The sequence below is a fragment of the Dermacentor andersoni genome, chromosome 1 (assembly GCF_023375885.2).
Source record: "Dermacentor andersoni chromosome 1, qqDerAnde1_hic_scaffold, whole genome shotgun sequence".
NCBI lineage: Eukaryota > Metazoa > Arthropoda > Arachnida > Ixodida > Ixodidae > Dermacentor > Dermacentor andersoni.
Genome location: NC_092814.1, coordinates 408,931,749 through 408,955,117, shown reverse-complemented (window position 1 = coordinate 408,955,117; position 23,369 = coordinate 408,931,749). Strand labels below are relative to the sequence as shown.

The following is a 23,369-nucleotide window of genomic DNA, read 5'->3' as shown; positions in this document are numbered from 1 at the left end:
ACGTGCGAGCCATCTTGGTCGTGCAAGATTATATTTTGAGGCGAGTTTCGGTTTGGCAACAGTATATTCCAGAACTTTTTAGGGTTATTCCGAATGATGTTATGCAAGTCTTTATGGAAAAATTTCTTCTTGGAATGCCTTAAAAGATTTGTATAACCTCGGAGGCATTCAAAGTACTTGTCCCATTTTGAAGCAGAGGCAGAATTTTTGGCAGCTCGGAAAAGTTTTTTTTTCCTTAGCAACCGTCGAAGGCCGTTAGAAAACCAGTGCTTATCAGCATCTCCGCGAATACAGATGAGCGGGACATATGTTTCCATGAGCGAAAGTATTTTTTGCTTGTAAAGTAACCAGTTACTATTAACGGTTCGGTTGTGAGCAGTTTTACTAAAATGATAAAGAAACGCCTCCAGTTTAAGGTTAATTTGTGCATAGTCGGCTTTGTTATAGTCGCGAATATATTTTAAAGATGGCATGCGGGTGGAAATGGGAATAGCCAAATTAAAAAATATTAGTTTGTGATCACTAAGGCGACCACTAGTACACGAGAGAGACTGACATAACTCAGGCTTTGAGACAAATACTAGATCAAGGATGTTGGTACCACGGGTTGGGATTCTAACAGACTAGAACAGATTAAAGGTGAGAATTAAGTCAATAAATTTCTTCGACTGACGAGAAGATGCTGACAACAGTTCCCAGTCTATATCCGGATAATTAAAGTCTCCGCATAGGATCAAGTTTGCTCGCGGAAAGCGGGTTTGGAGGTGGAAAAGGACAGAATACAGCTCATCAACAAAATAGCAATGTAAATCTGGCGGACGGTAGCAGGCGATAAGCAAGGCGTTACCAAATTTAAGGGACAGGTTAATACATAGTAGTTCAAGGCTGCTTTGGACGGGCACCAAGTGTGAGACTACCGTTGATTTAACGAGAATCAGGACACCACCTCCTCTTCGGCCAGCTCTGTCAAGTCTGTAGACACTAAACGTTCTACTAGCCTCGAGCAGCTCGCTGTCCTGAATATCTGCGGTAAGCCACGACTCGATAAGGACCGCAATATCCGAGCAATTATCATCAAGAAGCGCTTCCACAGCTTCCTTCTTTGGTAAGTAGCTGCGAACGTTCGTGAACATGACAGCCATTTTACGATAAGATGGAGTGACGTGTGAGCTATGCGAAGGCTGAGCTAGCTGTTTATAAGGAACCTTGGAAGCGGGTGGTGATCGCTATGACGAAAGTTCGATTACGCGATCCGTATTGGCGTCATATATGTATTGTTTTTTGTCGATCAACAGTTTGTCGTAACGTATTTTGAACGTGGCGTCCCTTTCCTTACCAAAAGAGTACAACTTTTTCCGGGCTAACCGAACATGCGCAGAATAGTCTTCACGAACAGAAAATTTTGATTCCTTCAGCTTCGGCCCTGCTGTCAGAATTTTGACTTCACCTTAAAATGTGCCAGTTTGACAATGATTGGGCGGTTTTTTGATTCTTGGAAGCGGCCCATTCGATGCGCACGTTCTATATCATCAGCATTTATCGACACACCAAGATGCTCCGAGCAGAAAGAGATTACAAGCTCCTCCGATTGCTCCCAGGTTTCACTGGCCGCATCCGTGATACCAAAGAAGATCAAGTTCGACCTGCGCAACCGATTTTCTGCGTCGTTGCACTTCTCTGTGAGGTTTCTAATCTTGGAGGAAAGCCTGGTAACTTCATCGTTCCAGCCTGGTTCTGAAGTTTTTCCGCCTGCTTGACCTGTGTGTACTATATTTTCTAAAGTATCAACCCTCAGGGAAAGAGTGCTGACGTGAATTTCGATGCTAGTCTGAGCACTACGTATGTTTGAAAGCTCAGTGAGTACAGTGTTCTGCGATTGTTCAAGACGTGATATCGCCTCAGCGATTGATTCTAGGGTCGCGGGTCCTGGGTTCAGTTCAACGTCGCCGGAGAGGACAAGCAAGAGGTGAACAACATAAGCATTGATGCAGTGTAAGCAACTTTGGTACATCAATTTGCGGCAAGAATCGATATACTCAAGTGGGCACGACACCGCAAATAAAAAGGGGTTGCTTGTACGGGTGCAACAAGCATGCGGTAAATAACAAACCTGCACAGAGAGCGGTGTTGGCATGACCGCGTTTCATGCGTGACGTGCCCCAAGTCGAGCCGGTGCAGACGTGGATTAAGTAGGCATTCCGTTGCTGCCGGTTGCCAGATGAAAGGCTCATTCCAGGCGGAAAAAGCGGGAAAGCGCTAGCTTCTGCGACGTCCTGAATCAGAGGCGGGAGGTGGAGTGGCCTGATGGGGCGGTGTTGATCGGGTATCAGCAAGCCAGCGAAGCAAAACGGCAGCATCGAGACGGTCCATATCAGGACAGCCTGCACAGAGAGCGGTGTTGGCATGACCACGTTTGATGCGGTGACGTGCCCCATTGATGCGAAATTGCATGGCCCAGTAAATGAAAAATCCGGCGTCTGTAGCAGTGAAACGACACCTCAATTACCATTGGCTGCGACTCCACGACACGTGCGCTCCTCGGCGCAGCAGACAAAAGGGAACGCCTGCTGGCGCGCAGTGTTGGGTGAGGGGCATCGCCGCGGCGCCACGTCACCATCGCTCTCAGAAGCCTGTGTTATCCGTGCATTCCTTGAACGCGCAATCTCTCGCTTTCGTTCAAACTTCGCCTAACGTAACGGTTCGAAGTGCACCGGCCTTCTGCTATCTAGGAAGCGCTGGCCAAGCACTCGCTTGTCCGCGAGGAGTTCGTAACTCAAAGGACCGCTCAGCGGCGGCATTGAATTGGGCATTAATGCTTTCGCATTTACAACTTCTGAGGAGTGCTTAGGTGAACTCAGATTTTTTTTTCTTTGGCGAAGAACGTTACAACCTGCTCCGTTACGGCCTGTCGCGTTATTTCAACGTGGTACAAGGTCGTCATGCAAAAAAGGTGAGGCATACAGACAGGACACAAGAGAAGTGGACAACACGAACGCCGACTATCAACTGAAGGGAGCACTCAGGCGAAAAGAAGAAAAGACAAAACTCATCTGCGCAAGCTCCGGAATGGCATCATCACGCGTCAGTCGGGCACATGTGCCGGTGTACGTGAGAGTTAAGGCACTTAATCTCTTCCTTATGGAAAGTAATCGAAGGCTGACTCACACACGCCCTCCCACCATTATGGATATGCCATACCTCTACCATAGCACGCGTATCTTTATTCTTGTGCCTGTACGATATCGCGCATTCATCTAACTCTGGCGTGCAGTTACAATCTTGGCAATGTAGGGAAAGATTAGAAGGCGATCCACCGGTTAACGACCTTTTATGTTCCATTAGCCTCTGATTGATACGCCGCCCCGTTTGCCCTACGTAGAACTGGCCACAACTAAAGGAAACTTTATAAACCACACCCATACGACAGTCAGTAAAACTGTTATTCTTATTGTGCTTCACTGGACAAATATGACATATCTGTTCTTTTTCGGCCTTTTGCCTGCTCTTTTTTTCCTCTGCACGGCAGTGCTTATCTGACCTAGCTTATTAGGAGCAGTGAAAGCATCATTAACATCATATCTACTTGCAACTTTTTTAAGCCTGTGCGATACTTTATGAATGTACGGAAAAGCCGCTACTCTTTTTTGCTATTACTGCTTTCTGTAATCACGTCCGTCCCCCTCGAAACCGATTTCTTTAGGTGTTCAGCCACAGTGGCCACTGCTACGCTAGGAGAACCTGCTTCTAATTACTTATGACAAAATTTATTGTACTGAGTAAAACATTTTGTCATAAATTCAACATTTCAGAACAATTACTCGTGTGGGTAGAATTCATTGCCTTCCTGCGTTTGCAAAAATGAGAGTGCTTGCAGAGTTATAAATGTAAAGGGTAATAAGTAAGACCGCAAGCATACGTCTGAAGCCAGAAGCACGAAGATTAGATAAATCCAATTTCTAACTAGCATTAGCATTGTAGAGGGGCAATCGTAACGGCCGTGGCGTTCTCCGCAGTAATTTTTTTTTAGGCAACGCTATGGCCTAATTGAAAATGGCGCGCCGCATGTGCGTATACGCGTGCTATTTATTTATTTATTTCAAATACCCTCACGGCCCTGCGGGCATTATTGAGGGGAGTTGAACAAGACATACAATAACACAGATAACAAGAATTGTAAATATATTCATGAGTCACAGCATTGCATATCATTGCATTATAGCATAGCATTGCATACATAGCATTACATAGCTCACTGCACTGAGTTTTACAGATTTACAGATTTCAGCAGTTGTGCACATCCATGGAAAGCTAAAGAAACGAGAGAAGAAAACAGGAACTAACAAGGCAAACGAGAAATCGGCAACACAGAGTTCGTGAGGGACCACGAAACGAAGGGCACACATGTCATGAAGAAGAAATGCAGACACTTAATCTTAAAATGCTCGAGATCGTCGGCGAGTGCCACATCTGCTGGCAAGTGATTCCACTCGAATGACGCAGTGGGAATGAAAGAAGTTAAGCGCGCGGTAGTGTGACAAGGTGGAACGCCCACTTTGCGTGGATGGTCAATGCGCGATGAAACATAGGTGGGTGTAAGGAGCAAAGCGTTTTTCAAAACAGGATTCAGATTGTAGATCTTAAAAAGAAGACAGAGTCGTGAAATTTCCCTGCGCAATGAAAGTAATGGTAGTGACAAAGTGTTTTTCATTAGTGTGACACTTGATGTGCGGTCATAGTTGTGAAGGATAAAACGAGCGGCACGGTTCTGAGCAGCTTCCAACACAGATATAAGTGACTCAGCTTGGGAGTCCCATATCGACGCGGCGTATTCAAGCTTTGAACGAATCAGTGTTTTATAAAGGAGTTTGACTGAAATGGGCGTATTAGAAAAGTGTCTTTTTATGTAACCGAGCATGCGGTTCGCGTTTCCAGTAATGTAGATGATATACTGGTTCCAGGATAAATTTGATGTCAGATGTACAGTGCTCACGGAATGAAACGCGTCAATTTAGGGCTAAGTAATCCACATACTGTCGCTTCAACCGGCTGCAGTTTGTGTCACATCGACGTAAGTCTGGCGCGTACACTTACATCGGAGTCCTCGTCACCTTTGGTGACCAAATTCCTAGCGACATGACATGGTGGTCTCGCGTACTTTGCACATATGTACGGTTGTACTAAATGCTCCGTGTCCTATTTCAATCCGTGAGCACTGTACACTATTTATACGAGGTAACCGGGGCTAACGAAGCATTGTTGATGCTGTAAGAGGCTGGTGGCGAGACGCCTTGACGTGAAAAGCGCATGGATTTGCATTTTGATGCGTTTAAAATCATTTTCCATTTAGTACACCAGTCAGTAACGCAATTAAGATCTGCTTGGAATAAGTGGACATCAGTGTTTTTAATTTCACGGTATAGTATGCAATCATCTGCAAAGAGTTTGATAGAATATTTTATATTGTTAGGCAGATCAATAACGTACACAAGGAATAAAAAGGGTCCGAGTACAGATCCTTGTGGTACCCCAGACGTAACCGGCATTGAAGATGATTGAAGACCATTAACGTGGACAAACTGCGAGCGATTAGATAAAAACGAATCCATGCTAGAACATTCGGGTCGATATGAAGATGAGCAAGCTTATACAACAGCAGTCTATGGGACACTTTACCGAAAGCCCTGCAAAAAACTATGAAGATGACGTCGACCTCTGAACCTTCATCAAGAATGGAATAAATCTCGTTGCTGAAAGATAATAACTGTGTTTCACAGGAAAACTGCTTCCTCAAACCATGTTGTGTAGGCGTGAAAAACGAAAATGATTCGAGAAAACCAGATAATTGAGAAAATATTATATGCTCCATGATTTTACATGAAATGGAAGTTAATGATATCGGACGATGATTGAAGGGTGAATGCCTGTCGCCAGATTTATGGAGTGGAATCACTTTAGCCAGTTTCCATTCGTGCGGTATATCTCCTGTTTCAAGCGATTGCTCACATATCTTCAGTAAAAAAATCGCGGAGTACACTTTAGTATTTTTCAGGTCTTTCGTGTTAATGTTATCAGGCCCGCAAGAAGAGGAGATTTTCAAATTGTTTATTATGTTGATGATTCCGTCATAACTAAACCTGACAGGGTCCATTGGAAAGCTTATCTTACATGCATAGTCTCTAACATCAGTAATGTCAGTTACGGTACTTGAAAAAGCTGCACTAAAGGTCTCGTTAAGGATCTCAGTGACGTCAGTGCTTGAAATGGGGTTTGACTGATGGTCAACGAGGGGTGTAAGTGACTGCTGTCGTTTATTGACATTACTCCAAAATTTTTTGGATTGCTTGTTAAAAACGTTGGCCACGTCATGTTAAAGTAGTAGTGCTTCGATTCCTTCAGAGATTTCTTGTAACTGGCAACAGTTTTTTTTTAGTGCTGACCAGTGCTCACGCTTTCCAGAAGACTTAGCTTTGCGGAAAAGCCTCCTTTTTTTGTTTGCCAGACGTTTTCATGAGCGGTTGTACCATGGATAGTGGCAGTTAGTTAAAAGCTTTTTTCGAGGAATATACAAGTCGACCAATTCACAAAGCTTATTTCTGAAAAGTTGCCAAATGGTATTTAAGGATCTTTCGTTGAAGTTAGCCAGAAATTCGTCAAGGAAGCTTTCAAGTGTTTTATTGATTGCAGTGTAATTTCCTTTAGCATAATAATGTATTACTTTTATATTGTTATGCGACGTCCGAGCAGGGAAGTTCAACATGACATGTAATAAAGAAGAAGGGTAAAAAGAAGGACACCGACCACTGAATGAATACAAGAAAAAGACGTTTCGGCTCCCCTGACGGGAGCACATGTAATAAAGAATGATCGCTTATACCTGATAAATAGATAATATTGGAAACAGCATCAGGGGCCGTTGTTAGCAACAAGTCTAATACATTGGATGTTGAAGATGTGACCCTCGTAGGCTGCGTTATTACCTGAGTTAAAAGTTGGAACAAAGATTTACAAAATTAGACGATTGTGACGAAGAGTTGATAATGGTATACGAAGTGCTAGACCATTTAATATTAGGGAAATTAAAATCCCCAAATAAAAAAGCAGGAATATTCGGAAATTTGGCACACACAGCGCTCAGCGCGTCATGACGGTCGCTGGAAAAACCAATCCCAGTAGAGGGCGAACGGTAGCATGCACATAATAGAAGTTTTTGATATTCAGTCGTGATCTGCACACATAAAAACTCTAAGTGTCGTAGGAATATCAATGTGAAGGCTATCGAGATGATCAGAGACAGCGACCATAACACCGCCACCACGTGCGACTGCGCGATCACAGCGAAACATGGAATACCACTTTGGGGTAGCGAGGATTTCCGTGCTTCTAACGGAATCGTTCAGCCATGTTTCCGTTAGGACAATAATGTCGGCCGGTGTGGTATCAGTGGCACAGGAAAGGTCACCGCGATTGCGAACAACACTGTGTGTATTTGTGAACAGCACTGAAATTCCAGAGATCGGCTGCGCACGCGGACGAAGGCGCGCAGCCAGCTATCTCGAATCATCAGAACCACCTGCGGCACTGGGATCAACACGTGAAGTAGTAGCATACAGGCTAGTTTGTTCACAAACGCTATCACTTTCAGCACAATAGGTATAGCATTTCTTGTTTAAGAATAACCTTACGTGCCTCAGTTTGAAGCTCGTGTTAGGCGCCGTTGCCTTCGCAAATTCCACCAGTCCTTTTCTAGCATCTCTTGTAGATGGACTAAAATCTTCAGACATGGAAACATCTCAATCTTTGAGTTTAGACTGAGCATTTAATAGCATTTCCTTTGTTTTGTAGTTGGAAAATTTCACCATTATTGACCGCGTTTTCGTAGACTTTGAAATGCCGATTCGGTGGGCCCGGGCGATATCGGTACTAGAAAGGGTAATTGGCATTTTTTGCTGTATTATATTCACAATTTTTTCCTCTGACTGCAACCATGTTTCGGTGCCTTCAGATATACCGAAAAATAAGAGGTTATCTCTGCCGGATCTATCTTCAAGGTCGTTCATTGGGGCCCTTAATGAATAATTTTATTTTGCTAGTTCTTCAAGCAGTTGACTTGAGAGCATTAAGGTCCTGACGGACGGATTCGAAACCAGCAAGTTTGGTCTCAACATTTATAAGCCAGTTTGAAATATCAGTAACTTTCACGTTTACTTCCTCTTGACTGCATGTAATAGACTTAACTGAGTTCAATATTTCGACCTGCCCTTGTTCAATATTTGTTGAGCGGGTTCTTAGATCCTCTAGAAGGGCGAGTATGGCACCACTGTCAGATTCGGGCGTCGGGTTTTGAGGCTTGGTACTAGTTCTATGGCCAGGGCCAGGGTTTATTTCAACACCTCCGGACGAAAGCAATTTGAGCGCATAATAACACTGGCATACATTTTCTAACAGCACTTGTGGGCAAGGGAGCATAATGAGGAATATATCATTTGAACGCTTGATGAGACTGGAATAACCTGACGAATGAAAAAACGAAAGGCGTTTGTGAACCACATCGTATCGCTGCTCCCATGCCCACTGAAGGGGTGGCGACGGTGCAGCCCATTTATATCTTCTGCGATGGTAGGCGTCGATGCCGATCCGGGGTAAAAATCTTGCGAAGCGGCCACCAGCTGCGTCATCAAAGCACTCGATGGGCCGCCGGAGCATTTGTCCCTTGACGCCGGCCCACTCCCGTCGAAAAGCGCCGATGGGATTCCGTCGTAGCACAGAACTGAATCTGAAGCGACGCTGCCAGTGAAGAGGACCGGACGCTGAAAGATGAAAAAAAGAAAGACGTTTGTGAACCACGTCGTATCGCTGCTCCCATGCCCACTGAAGGGGTGGCGACGGTGCAGCCCATTTATATCTTCTGTGATGGTTGACGTCGATGCCGATCCGGGGTAAAAATTTTGCGGAGCAGTCACCAGCTGCGTCATGAAAGCATTCGATGGGCCGCCGGAGCATTTGTCACTTGACGCCGGCGCACTCCCATCGAAAAGCGCCGATGGGATTCCGTCGTAGCACAGAACTGGATCTGAAGCGACGCTGCCAGTGAAGAGGACCGGACACTGAAGGATAAAAAACGAAAGACGGTTGTGAACCACATCGTATCGCTGCTCCCATGCCCACTGCTGGCACGCGGCATGTGCGTATTCGCGTACTATGTGACTAACCCGCGCGTGAACAAAGCGCCAAGTTGGCACGAGAAACGGTAGAGTGCGATTGTGGCCTGTTATGCCTCGACCATGTAATCATCATCATCTTCGTCATCATCAGCCTGATTACACCCACTGCAGGGCAAAAGGCTCTCCTATACTTCTTCAACCACCCCGGTCATGTACTAATTTTGGCCATGTTGTCCCTGCAAACTTCTTAATCTCATCCGCCCACCTAACTTTCTGCCGCCCCTTGCTACGCTTCCCTTCGCTTGGAATCCAGTCCGTAACCCTTAATGACCATCAGTTATCTTCCCTCCTCATCACATGTCCTGCCCATGCCCATTTCTTTTGCTTGATTTAAACTAAGATGTCATTAACTCGCGTTTGTTCCCTCACCCAATCTGCTCTTTTGTTATTCCTTAACGTTACACCTATCATTCTTCTTTCCATAGCTCGTTGCGTCATCCTCCATTTAAGTAGGACCCTTTTCGAAAGCCTCCAGATTTCTGCCCCGTACGTGATTACTGGTAAGACACAGCTGTTATATACTTTTCTTTTGAGGCATAATGGCAACCTGCTGTTCTTGATCTGAGAATGCCTCCCAAACGCACCTCAGCCCATTCTTATTCTTCTGATTATTTCAGTCTCGTGATCCGGATCCGCGGTCACTACCTGTCCTAAGTAGGTGTATTCCCTTACCATTTCCAGTGCCTCGCTACCTATCGTAGACTGCTGTTCTTTTCGGAGACTGTTAAATATTACTTTAGTTTTCTGCAGATTAATTTTTAGACCCACCCTTCTGCTTTGCCTCTCCAGGTCAGTGAGCATGCATTGCAATTGGTCTACTGAGTTACTAAGCAAGGCAATATCATCAGCGAAACGCAAGTTACTAAGGTATTCTTCATTAACTCTTATCCCCGATTCTTCCCAATCCAGGTCTCTGAATACCTCCTGTAAACACGCTGTGAATAGCATTGGAGAGATCGTATCTCCCTTCCCTGCCTGACGCCTTTCTTTATTGGGATTTTGTTGCTTTCTTTATGGAGGACTACTGTGGCTGTGGAGCTGCTATAGATATCTTTCAGTATTTTTACATACGGCTCGTCTACACCCTGATTCTGTAATGCCTCCATGACTGCTGAGGTTTCGACTGAATCAAACGCTTTCTCGTAGTCAATGAAAGCTATATATAAGGGTTGGTTATATTCCGCACATTTCTCTATGACCTGATTGATAGTGTGAATATGGTCTACTGTTGAGTAGCCTTTACGAATCTGTAGCAAGCATGTGACGCCCCCTCAGGCGTAATGTTCGTTCGCCACCAGGCTCGGTGGCCTGCCAAGCTCGGCAAGCAACATTTGTCACCGCACCGCAATAAACACCGATGAGCATGGCTGCTCGGCGGTCACTCATCGTCCAGCACCACCACGCTGCGGAGCGTCCGTCCATCGGAGGCTGCCTCGAGCCCTCCCTCATTCGCGAACCCGGGTGGATCGTGACACTGGCGGCGAAGATGGGATCCTCGTGACACTGGCGACGAGGATGGCGACGAGTACCCACACCACCGCGAGCGGCGAAACACCGCCCCCCGTTGCTGCCGCCATGCCGCTGTACGGAAGGCTCGAGCCGTTCGAGGGACATGGGTCCGCCTGGCAAATTTACGAGGAGCAAGGCCACGTGTTCTTCCGGGCAAACGACACACCCGAGGCCAAACAGCGGGACATTTTCCTGGCCAGCTGTGGGACCCGCGTCTTAAGCCTCCTGCTCGACCTTCTCAAGCCAGCCACGCCGCACGTGAAGACGCTGGGTGAGCTGCTCGCAATACTGCGCTCGCATTTCAACCCAGCACCGTCCACACTAATGGAGCGTTTCCGCTTGAACAACCGCAGCCGCCGGGAACGAGAGACCCTCGGGCAGTTCGTTGCTGCGCTACGAGGGTTAGCCAGTACCTGCGTTTTCGGGGACCAGCTGGACTCGCTGCTCCGGGACTGTTTCGTCTGCGGCATCAACAACCCCGCCATGCAGACGCAACTCCTGGAGCTTCCCGACCCCTCGCTGGACGACGCCGTGAAGGCAGCGCTGGCAATGGAAGCTGCCGCCAAGGACGCAGGCGAGATTTCCCGTGCGACTGGCTCACCGTCGGCGGAAGCGGCGGTCAACGAGTTGGCGACAAAGGCAGTACCTGCGGTCGCTGTGCTGGGGCCCACTTCCCCTCACAGTGCCAGTTCTCACAAGCACATTGCTTTACGTGCGGGAAAACTGGGCACCTCGTACGTGTATGCCGAAGGGGGAGGACGAACGTCAAACAGCAGCAGCAGCCTGATTGAAGCCCACGTACCACACAAGCCCGCGGCCAGGGTAGCCGTCGCAAGGGTATGCGGCGGGGGCGTGTGGCAGCAGGTTCAAGTTCTTCCGCGGCAAGGCTCCACGTCATGGCCGAGAGCCCGCCGATTTTCGACACATGGCACACAGGCTTTGTGTCGTCGTATGTGCCGCCGTACATGCTGACCGTCGAAATCTGCGGGTACCCCGTTTCCATGGAGCTGGACGCAGGGGCCAGCGTGTCAGTAATGGCCGGGAAACTCATCAAGCGCACTTTCCCCGGCATGTCTGTCGAGGCTTCGGGCGTGGGGCTGCGCAGCTACTCCGGGCAACTCTCCAAGGTCCAGGGTCAGGCACAGGTCAGCGTTCGCTTTGGCGACAGGGAGGCAACCCTTCCCCTTTACTTAACGAAAGGGTCATCGCCGACGCTGCTGGGCCGAAACTGGATTCATGCACTGGGCGTTCGTCTGCCACAGTACCAGAAAGCCAGCCTGCATGTGGTGCAAGACGCCCCCAGCCTCCTGACCCAGTTCAAGTCCCTGTTCCAGTCAGGGGTGGGCACATTTGCTGGCATGACGGCTGCCATCTATGTACCTGAGGGAGCTCGGCCACGTTTTTTCAAGCCTTGCCCACTGCCGTTCGCCCTGAAGGACGGGGTCACCCAGGAGCTGCTACGGTTACAGCGTGAGGGCATCCTGGTACCTGCCAAGACATCTGAATGGGCTGCTCCCATCGTACCAGTCCTCAAGCGAGACGGCAGTCTCAGGATCTGCGGGGATTTTAAGGTTACCATCAACCCCGTCGCTACCGTCGAGAAGTACCCGCTGCCCCGGATTGAAGATCTCCGGTCAGCATTGTCCGGTGGACAGAAGTTTACCAAGCTCGACCTCAGAGATGCTTACCAGCAGCTGGTGGTCCAGGATATCTCCCGGAATTATGTCACAATATCGACAACTTTGGGGTTCTTTCAGTACACACGCTTACCGTTTGCGTGGCCTCGGCCCCAGCCATATTCCAGAGGGAGATGGACAACCTCTTCAGGGGCATGAGGCACGTGGCAGTGTACTTGGATGACATCCTGGTTACTGGCAGCGACGACGGGGACCACCTGCAGAACCTGCACAACATCCTGGCACGACTGCAGGACGCCGGCCTCAAGCTCAAGCTGGAAAAGTGCGTTTTCCTAGCCCCCAGCGTTGAGTACTTGGGACATGTCATTTCCCAGGCAGGCCTAGCCCCGGCTGCCCGCAAAGTTCAAGCTGTGCTCAAGACATCTAAGCCCCAGAACAAGAAGGAGCTTCAGGACCTGGGCCTCATCAACTTCTACAGGAGTTTTCTGCTGAACACGTCGCAGCATCTACAGCCGCTCCATCTTATGCTTCGAGATGGTCAACAATGGGTCTGGAAGAAGGAGCAGGATCGGGCCTTCCAGCACAGCAAGGAGCTAATCAATAAGGCTCTAGTGCTGGTGCACTTCGATCCTGCCAAGCATGTCGTCCTTACTGTAGATGCGTCGCCGTACGGCGTGGGAGCCATCCTGGCACACCGGGACAAAGATGGCCAGGAACGCCCTCTGTTGTTGGCTTCTTGAAGGCTTCATGCTGGACAGCAACGTTACAGCCAGCTGGACAAGGATTTTTGGCCCTCATGTTCGGTGTCGAACGTGTCCACCAGTACCTGTGGGGCCGGAAGTTCGAGGCGGTCACGGACCACAAGCCGCTGTTGAGGCTGCTGGGGCATGACAAGGCAGTTCCTGTGCAGGCATCACCTCGAGTGGTACGCTGGGCCTTGAGGCTGGCAGGTTACAGTTACCAGCTGGTTTAGCGTCCGGGAAAGGACCTGGGACCTGCTGATGCCCTGAGCCGCCTGCCCCTGCCAGCGGTGCCTGATGCTGTTCCAGAACCTCCTGAAGGGTTCATGCTGGAGCCCGGATACCCGGAGGTGCTCTCCAGATCTGCGGTATCCCAGGGTGGTGATCCCACAGAGTCTCCAGTCCAGTGTTCTGCAGTTGCTGCACACGGGTCATCCTGGCATAGAAAAGACGAAGATCCCATGTTTGGTGGCCTGGGCCAGGACATCGTTCACGTGGTGCATAGCTGCCAAATCTGCCAGGAGCATCAGCGAGCCTCGCGTCATGTGGAAATCACCCCCTGGCCGTTCCCACAGAGGCCCTGGTGCCACCTACATGTGGATTTTGGGGGACCCTTTAAGGGCCATTACTTCCTGGTGGTGGTGAACGCCTTTTCAAAGTGGGTGGATGTTCTACCTTTCACCACTCCATCAGCAGGCGCGACCATTGCAGCGCTACGACAGGTCCTCGCCGCTCAGGGGTTTCGGGATATCATCGTGTCCGACAATGGTCCTGCTTTCGCCAGCACAGAGTACCTGGCCTGGCTGACGAATAACGGAATCCGCCGGATGATGGTTCCACCGTACCACCCTGCTTCAAATGGTGCAGCCAAGCTGGTGGTGCAAACTATCAAATGCAAGCTCAAGAAGAGCCAGACTGGGGATTTCCGGACGCAGATTGCCCGGATACTGTTCCCGTACCGAACCACACCCCACGATGTCACAGGCCGTGCCCCCTGTGAGCTCCTGCTGGGTTGGATGGTCAAGACACCCTTGGACGTCTTGCATCCGGACCTCCGATCCACAGCGCTCTTGAAGCAGCTGAAGCAGAAGCTGGCTGCTAAACAAGGAAGCCGTCTCGGGCCTTTTCCAGAGTCGGGAGCTCCAGTTTTCGCCAGGAACTTCCGTCCTCGCCCACCCTGGTCTGCCGGACAGGTGGTGTCTGCTGCCAGCGCGTCATCGCTGCTCGTCCGCATGCCAGACGGGGCCATGTGGTACAGACACGCCGACCACGTCAGGCCTCGCCTCGGGACCTGGCCAACACCCTCGACTGCCACTCCTGAGTTCCAGCCCGCAGGAGGACTAGCGGCAGCACCAGTCGCTTCCAGCGGAGCACCACCCACCTCGGATGCGGCAAGCAGGCCGCCTGGATAGCAGGCACCGTCGACCCAGTTAAGGTGGAGGCAGAGCCTCATATTTTGAACATGGACGTTTTTTTTTTATTTAACAAACAAACTGGGGGTAAGGGGGTGTAGCAAGCATGTGACGCCCCCTCAGGCACAATGTTCGTTCGCCGCCAGGCTCGGTGGCCTGCCAAGCTCCGCGGGCAACATTGGTCACCGCACCGCAATAAACACCGACGAGCACGGCTGCTCGGCGGTCAGTCACCGTTCAACACCACCACGCTGCGGAGTGTCCGTCCATCGGAGGCTGCCTCGAGCCCTCCCTCGATCACGAACCCGGGTGGATCGTGACACTGGCGACGAAGATGGGATCCTCGTGACAGAATCCTGTCTGGTCCTTTGGTTGACGGAAGTCTAAGGTGTTCCAGATCCTATTTGCAATTACCTTAGTAAATACTTTGTAGGCAACGGACAGTAAGCTGATCGGTATATAATTTTTCAAGTCTTTGGCGTCCCCTTTCTTATGAATTGGGATTATTTTAGCGTTCTTCCAAGATTCTGCTACGCTCGGAGTCACGAGGCATTGCGCATACAGGGTGGCCAGTTTTTCTAGAACAATCTGCCCACCATCCTTCAACAAACCTGCTGTTACCTGATCCTCCCCAACTGCCTTCCCCCTTTGCATAGCTCCCAAGGCTTTCTTTACTTCTTCCGGCGTTACTTGTTGGGATTTCAAATTCCTCTAGATCCATTATCTCTTCCATTATCATCGTGGGTGCCACTGGTACTGTATAAATCTCTATAGAACTCCTCAGCCACTTGAACTATCCCATCCATATTAGTAATGATAATGCCGGATTTGTCTCTTAACGTATACATCCGATTCATGCCGATTCCTAGTTTCTTCTTCTTTGCTTTTAGGCTTCCTCCGTTCCTGAGAGCATGTTAAATTCTATTCATATTATACTTCCTCATGTCAGCTGTCTTACGCTTGTTGATTAACTTCGAATGTTCTGCCAGTTGTATTCTAGCTGTAGGTTTAGAGGCGTTCATACATTGGCGTTTCTTGATCAGATCTTTCGTCTCCTGCAACAGCTTACTGGCATCCTGTCTAACTGAGTTACCACCGACTTGTATTGCACATTCCTTAATGATGCCCATAAGATTGTCGTTCATATCATCAACACTGAGGTCCTCTTCTTGAGCTAAGGCCGAATACCTGTTCTGTAGCTAGATCCGGAATTCCTCTATTTTCTCTCTTACCGCTAACTCATTGATCGGTTTCTTATGTACCAGTTTCTTCCATTTCCTCCTCAAGTCTAGGCTAATTCGAGTTCTTACCATCCTGTGTTCACTGCACTGCACCTTGCCGAGCACGTCCACATACTGTATGATGCCAGGGTTAGCGCAGAGTATAAGGGCTATTTCATTTCTAGTCTCGTCATTTGGGCTCCTTCATTTCCACTTTCGGCTATCCCGCTTGCAGAAGAAGGTATTCATTATCCGCATATTATTTTGTTCTGCAAATTCTACTAATAACTCTCCCCTGCTATTCCTAGAGGCTATGCCATACTCCCCCACTGTCTTGTCTCCAGCCTGCTTCTTGCCTACCCTGGCATTGAAGTCGCCCATCAGTATGGTGTATTTTGTTTTGACTTTACCCATTGCCGATTCCACGTCTTCATAGAAGCTTTCAACTTCCTGGTCATCATGACTGGATGTAGGGGCATAGACCTTACGACCTTCAATTTGTACCTTTTATTAAGTTTCACAACAAGACCTGCCACCCTCTCGTTAATGCTATAGAATTCTTGTATGTTACCACCTATATCCTTATTAATCAGGAATCCGACTCCTAGTTCTCGTCTCTCCGCTAAGCACCGGTAGCACAGGACGTGCCCGCTTTTTAGCACTGCATATTCTTCATTTGTCCTCCTAACTTCACTGAGCCCTATTATATGCCATTTACTGCCCGCTATTTCCTCCGATAGCACTGCTAGACTCGCTTCACTAGATAACGTTCTAGTGTTAAACGTTGCCAGGTTCAGATTCCAATGGCGGCCTGTCCGGAACCAGGGATTCATAGCACCCTCTGCTGCGTCGCAGGTCTGACCACCACCGTGGTCAGTTACTTCGCAGCTGCTGGGGACTCAGGGCCGGGGTTGGATTGTTGTATTCATATAGGAGGTTGTGGCCAAGTACTGCACCAGGGTGGCCAATCCTGCTCTGGTGAGGGAGTGCGTTACCGGTTCTGGTCGCTGGGATCAGGCCGCACTCCAGGCCTGTTTATGCAATTTTATCAACACGCGGAGTTTTTTTTTTTATCCACTGAAAATTGCGCGACACCGGGATTCGAACCATGGTCCTTTTGCACGCGAGGCGGGTGCTCTACCTCTACACCACCGCTTCGCAGAGATGCTTCGCATTTAAAGACAGGGAGAAAGTGGAACAGCCGTCCAATTGAGCAGTCATAGCTCGCAGACCAGCACTGAATAGAGACATAGAAAACAATCGCTGCGATAAACAGAAAAAAGAAGCTAAGCAGATAAAAAAAAGTAATTGAGCATTGCAGCCGCCTCTTAACACGCAGGAAATTCCTGATTAGCAGAACTTATTTTAAAGAAGTTTTGACACGTAAAACCCCATAATCTAAAAATTTAATTTGATCGTTCATATTTCGCTGGAATATTAATTTAAAAAAAAACCTCCGAAAAATTGCGAGAGTTTTATTGGCACTTTCAATAATATACGCCCCTGAAAATTCGGTCAGGACAGCGACGCTGCACTGCTCCAATTATGAGCTCCCGTTTCCTTGATCAAGATATGGCATCAGTGGCGTATTCGTCGTAGTAGACCTATAGGCTAATGTAACTTGTGCCTCTTGCAAGCGTATCATAACAATAATATATACAGAAGAACGCGCTTCCAAATGCTACAATTTGCTTACAGAGATTGAGTTATACTAGGAAACATAAAAACCCAGGAAAGTGGATGGGTAAACGGCGCCGCGGTAGCTCAATTGGTAGAGCATCGCACGCAACATGCGAAGGTTGTGGGATCGTTCCCCACCTGCGGCAAGTTGGTTTTTCATCCACTTTCATTTCCATTAAGTTATCGTTTTTTTATTTCATTTATTAAGCACAAGTAATTTCCCCTGTGTTGTCTTTCTTGTCAGTGTGCGTTGGCTTCGTATGATATGACCAATAAAAATCGGGCCCCTCGGTTAACCCCCTTTCTTATCGTTTGAAAAAGCAATCAAGAAAGACAGAGAATAAAAGAAAAAAAGAACAACGACCGGGGGGAAAGCAACGCGCTACAAAGAAGCGACGGTCGGAGAACAAAAGCATATAAGTAGCACAGAGCATGGTTCAGGCTTGTGTCATAGAATAAAAAAATGCATAAACGCTGTGTTGCGCAGAATACGATGCAAACATGACCGACAACGCCTATTGGACAGGTAGCACCGCGGTTAATCTCTTTAACCGCGTGGGCTTGGCGGTACCGCGATGAAAGGACTGACAAACTCAGTTTTGTTCTTCACACAGGCGGTGTTGCTGTCGTGTCCAGTTCAAGCGCAAGCCGAGGATAAATTCACATTTCTTCCCAAAATGGAGTTCTTTAGTGGGACCGCTTCCGTGTATTCCGCTGGAACAACCGACTTCATACTGCTGCGCACCCGGGCATTGACTGCATCGTGGAAGCACTGAGGTCATCGATATCACTGAATGGGGCGGTTTCTTCGACGATGGACTATCGCTGCGGCGACAGTGGACTTGGCGGCACCGCGATGAAAGGACTGACAAACTCAGTTTTGTTCTTCACACAGGTTGGTGACAAACGCTCTTATGCTTGTTTCAAAGACGACTGTCCTGGTTTGCTAGTGCTGCCGAGCCCACAAGCCATTTGTGCAATTTTCAGTGAATGTTTGGATGTTATGATGCAATTGATGTGTTGTGGTGACGTTGAAACGAATCCGGGTCCTGAAAGACAGTTACTAGAACAAATTCTAGCTGAAATTAAAGGGTTGAAGACTGATGTGACAGTCCTAAAGGCAACAGTTGCTAAGGTTGAGACTGTTGTGTCTAGTATTCCTGAGCTAACTAAGAAAATAGAAATCAGAAATAGAAATTTCTAACTTACGTACGTGTTTGCATGGCATGCAGAAAAAACTCAAAGTTCTCGAAAACCGCAGTCGAAGCAACAACCTCATCATAATGGGACTCTCCGAGACAGAAAATGAAACGTCAGAGTCATTGAAAGGTGAAGTAGTTGGCAGAATTTTTCTAGAGAAGCTAAATGTTCCTGTTACGAGTGTAGAACGCATGCACAAAACTGGAAAGTATTCTTCAGGCAAAACAAGGCCAATATTCTTGCGTCTTACTAATTTTGATGAAAGGCAGGCTGTACTTCGGAGTGCTCGGAAGCTGAAAGGGACAGGTATTTTTATTAATGAAGACTATTCAAAAGATGTTAGACAGAAGCGACGGAACCTTTGGAACAGTGCTTTGGGGGACAGAGAGGGCGGGCACAAAGTTATTCTTGTTTACGACAAGATGAAGATTGACGGCACCACTTACGCTTGGGATGACGTGAAAAAGCTACGTTATGTAATGTATCAGCAAAAGACAGACCCGAACGCAACTGCAAGTAGAGCGATAGCATCTGACTGACGTCACCAGACGCGCAGGCTTCATTTGCTCAGTATTAACGCCCGTAGCCTCTTAAACAAAAGCGTTGAACTGGAGTATGTTTTGACCGAGCACGAGCCGGATGTAGTGATAGTGACGGAAACATGGCTCTACTCTGAAGTTTATGATCACGAAATCTGTCCGCCGGGGTACAAAGTGATAAGGAACGACCGTAGCAGCCGAGGTGGGGGTGTGGCGATTTTCATTGATAGCAGACTGCAGTATACAGTATTTGAGTATCCTTTAGATGTAGAAACAACGTGGTGTAAAATTTATTGGGGGGTAACCGAAGTTGTAATCGGTGCAGTGTATCGCCCACCTGGGACAAGTGCAGCAGCTATCGAGAGACTGAATGATTTCATGCATTGCCTGCGTGTACAAAACAAGAACGTTATTGTAGCAGGTGATTTTAATGTTCCTGGAGTATTATGGGACAGCATGTTGCCGGGAAGTAGGGAATGCGAGTCTGCCACCGCACTAATCGAAATGTGTTTTTCGCACAGTCTTTACCAAGTTGTCAATGAATACACTCGTGTACAGCAAGCCAGCAAATCTGTCCTTGACCTTATATTTCTGAGTGAAAAGTTGTTCCTCCGGCCACACAAAGTTGAGATTTTTTCTGGAATTTCTGATCATTTCGTCGTTGGCTTAACACTGACATTGCAGCAAAATCTAAATATATCCAGACGTGTTTCGACTTACAGGGAATACAATATGGCCGATGATACGACTATACTTGACGAATTGGACATTTCTTTTGAACGGTTTAAGGAGCTTTGTCTCCAACAAAATACGGATATAAACAAAGTTTGGCTAAGGTTTAAAGCCCTTGTACACAAATGCATAGCCCAGTTTGTGCCCTTGAGGGTAAAAAAGAAACGTGTGCATAACCCCTGGATATCACGCGAAATTATCCATTTGAAAAGGAGGATACAACGATGCAGAGCAAGGTACAAACGTGTTCCCGATCTAGATCTGTTAGAACAGATTATTGCGCTCAAAAGAAGAGTTGAAGGATAAGATAAGAGAGTCCAAACAGAAGTATTTTAATGTTACATTGCCAAAGTTCCTTAAAGACTCACCCCAGAAGTTCTGGAGGCACTTTTCAAAAGATAAAAGGCAATCTCTGAGTTGTGTACGACTCAAGGCCTTATTACTAATGAAGAAGCTATTGCAAAGGAGCTTAACAGCTTCTTCTCCAGTGTCTTTACTACACACAATGGCGAAGTAGACGACTTTCGTGTTTCTCGTTGCTTCCTTCCTCTAGGCGAACTCCAGCTTTCCGAGCGAGGTATATTTAAACTATTGCTCAATCTAAAACAATGTAAATCATCTGGACCTGATGAAATTCCTAATGTATTTTTAAAGAGGTATGCGGAGTGGATGGCCAAATACCTCTTAGTTATCTTTCAAAAATCACTGTCGTCGGGGGCCCTACCTGACGATTGGAAATTAAGTAAAATAATCCCAATACCAAAAGGCGGAGATCTTAAATGTGTTTCCAACTACAGACCTATTGCACTAACGTCAACACCATGTAAGATTCTTGAACACGTTGTCTCCAGACACATCAGAGAATTTCTGACGAGCAAAAATTTCTTTAGTGAGTCTCAGCATGGTTTTCGTAGCGGCCTGTCAACAGTGACCCAACTTGTGGAAACAGTGCATTTCATCTGTGAAGTGCTAGATCAAAGAGGCCAAGTAGATATCATTTATCTAGACTTTAGAAAGGCATTCGATATGGTTAGTCACACGAAATTATTATTGAAGTTCAGAGTCGTGTTAGGTAACTGCAAAGTCGTCCAATGGATCGAAGCTTTTCTAGTGAATCGCCGACAGTTCGTTAGTGTTAAAGAAAGCCAGTCTACAATATGTGCGGTCGTCTCCGGAGTGCCGCAGGGCTCAGTGCTGGGACCCCTGCTATTCCTAATATTTATCAATGACCTGATAGCAGACCCATCGATTCAAGTCAAATTATTTGCAGATGATTGCGTTATTTTCACTGAAGTAACCTCCGCAGCTGACCAATTTAAACTTAATTCTTACTTAGATCAAATACATGAATGGTGTAGAAAATGGCAAATGTCACTGAACTTGGATAAAACTGTATGCATGACAATATCGCACAAACACGCCCCTTTACAGTTCAACTACTCCCTATCGGGTACCCCACTAACTCGAGTGACCGAATACAAGTACTTGGGCGTAACTTTGACTGCAAATATGAGTTGGACTACCCACATTGACAATATAGTAGGCAAGGCAAATCAAAGATTAGGATTTATTCGACGGACTTTCAGACAAGCATCCGCAGAATCCAAACTTATTGTATACAAAATGCTAGTTCGTCCTATAATGGAATATGCCAGCGAAGTCTGGGATCCTTACGACCAAAAGAACGCACTAAAATTAGAAGGTGTGCAACGGCATGCCTTGTGCTTCATTTTTTCCAAATATCGAAGACAAGACTCGGTGTCACCGCTTTATGAAAAGGCAAACATTCCTTTGCTTAAAATGCGAAGGAAACAGAAAAGGCTGAGCCTCTTTTACAGCATTATGAATCATATGGTGCTGGTAAACAAGGAACGCTACATAACCGAGACAACGTCGCGGGTAGTAAGGAATAAGCATTCAAAGTACGTGAAAGAAGGTAGATTTTCTAAGGATTGTTTTAAATATTCTTTCTTTTTGCAAACTTCGAGAGAATGGAATAAACTGCCGGAGAGAGTGGTAAGAGCGAGAGACTGCGAGCAGTTTCGGGCCCAACTTCAACAATACTCTTCTTAGTTTGCTGGTGATTTCAGTTCTTGTTACCCTATAGTGCTGTACTAAGTGCCACAAGCTGATGCACTAAGTGTCACGAATTGTTCTTAATATTGTTTGTGTATACCTGATCATTGCACTGCTGTGTGTTTAGTGTTTGTTGGTGTACAGTATGTAATACGTTATTGTACTCATTCCTATCTTGGCCCTGTAAAGGGCTGATGGTATGTTCAAATTAATAATAAATAAATAAATAACCGTATAGAACCACGTATGTATGTATGTATGTATGTATGTATGTATGTATGTATGTATGTATGTATGTATGTATGTATGTATGTCATGTCATGTCATGTCATGTCAGTAACGAGAGTCTTGCTCGCGGGACGACTCTAGAGATTGTGTCGCCGCTCAGCGTCATGAAGATCAACCGCGCATTAGCTGGATGATCTGAGATGCAGGCGAAAGCTGCTCGCAGCGCAGCCAACTCTGTGGTCGTCGCAGAGTGGCTAACATTCACTTCTTGGTTGATGAATTCTATATATGCCATTGGCAGATGATCCAGCTGTGAGTAAGCCACAAGTGTAGGTGTGGAAACCGGCTCTATAACGATTCAAAATACTCTTTCTCACCTATCGCATTCCTTTGCCCCTCCCCGGTACGGGGTAGCCAACCGGAGATAATCTCTGCTTAACCTCCCTGTCTTTCCTTCAACACGAAGTACTGTAAGAGCTGGTACCGGTTTGCTAATTGCCGTCTTGATTCCAGGTGACATCGTGGTAGGCAGCGAAGAGACCGCCATCTCTCGTGAGGTGGCAGCATTACACGCGCTTCGAAAGCCCCACCAAGCGGTTTGTGTTTTCCATCTAACAGCGGCCGCTCCTGCGCCTGACGCGTGCTTTTCACAGAAAAGTGAGACGTACAGTCTATGCAGGGCTCAACCGAAGATCGACTTCAAGCATCTCCTATAAATACCTTTTTCTGCTTCCTAACGCGACCTGAACGGAACTAATTCGTAATGTCGGAGATATATTATGGTCTGCCCATTTCAATAAAGAAAGTAAACCAGCCTCCATATCGCGGCCATAATGGTCCGCACCCACATGCACGGTTGAGTGTGTGGTCACAAGCTCAAACATGGGCCCTTGTCCAAGAAAACTTGCCGTGCACTCTGTGAACCAGCAAGTTACACTAAAACGATCAGCTAAATGTTGTTGTAGTTGAAGTGACCGGCTTCTCGCTATTGCGTAAGTCACTCTGGCGTCGCAATGACGCCTACTAAGAGGCGCAACAATTAGTCAGGTGTGTAACAGGCAGCAAAACACACTTGCGCCCGTTATCTATGCAGAGGCGTCCCTTTCTATTTTTCTTTTCATCCAACCGCCATTTAGGAGGTACCAGCTTCGTTGCTTCGCGAAGCTGATTTCTTC

General features: G+C 47.3%; 1 protein-coding gene, 1 non-coding gene and 1 pseudogene across 3 annotated transcripts in view; 2 read left to right on the top strand and 1 right to left on the bottom strand.

Annotated features, from left to right (window-relative positions):
* The window catches only part of LanB2 (laminin subunit gamma-1), a 335,820-nt gene that overhangs the window by 75,238 nt on the left and 237,213 nt on the right, over positions 1-23,369 (top strand). The window contains exon 2 of one of the 2 annotated variants that reach the window (XM_055064956.2): positions 18,034-18,314. The exons of the other annotated variant lie outside the window; for it this stretch is intronic. The gene's annotated coding sequence lies outside the window, so the exon portion shown is untranslated. The remainder of the gene's footprint in view (positions 1-18,033; positions 18,315-23,369) is intronic. 2 annotated transcript variants of the gene reach the window in all.
* On the bottom strand, positions 1,227-2,035 carry LOC140213096 (uncharacterized; annotated as a pseudogene).
* On the top strand, positions 17,493-17,565 carry TRNAL-CAA (transfer RNA leucine (anticodon CAA)). The gene has a single exon. It is a non-coding gene; the product is annotated as a tRNA-Leu (tRNA).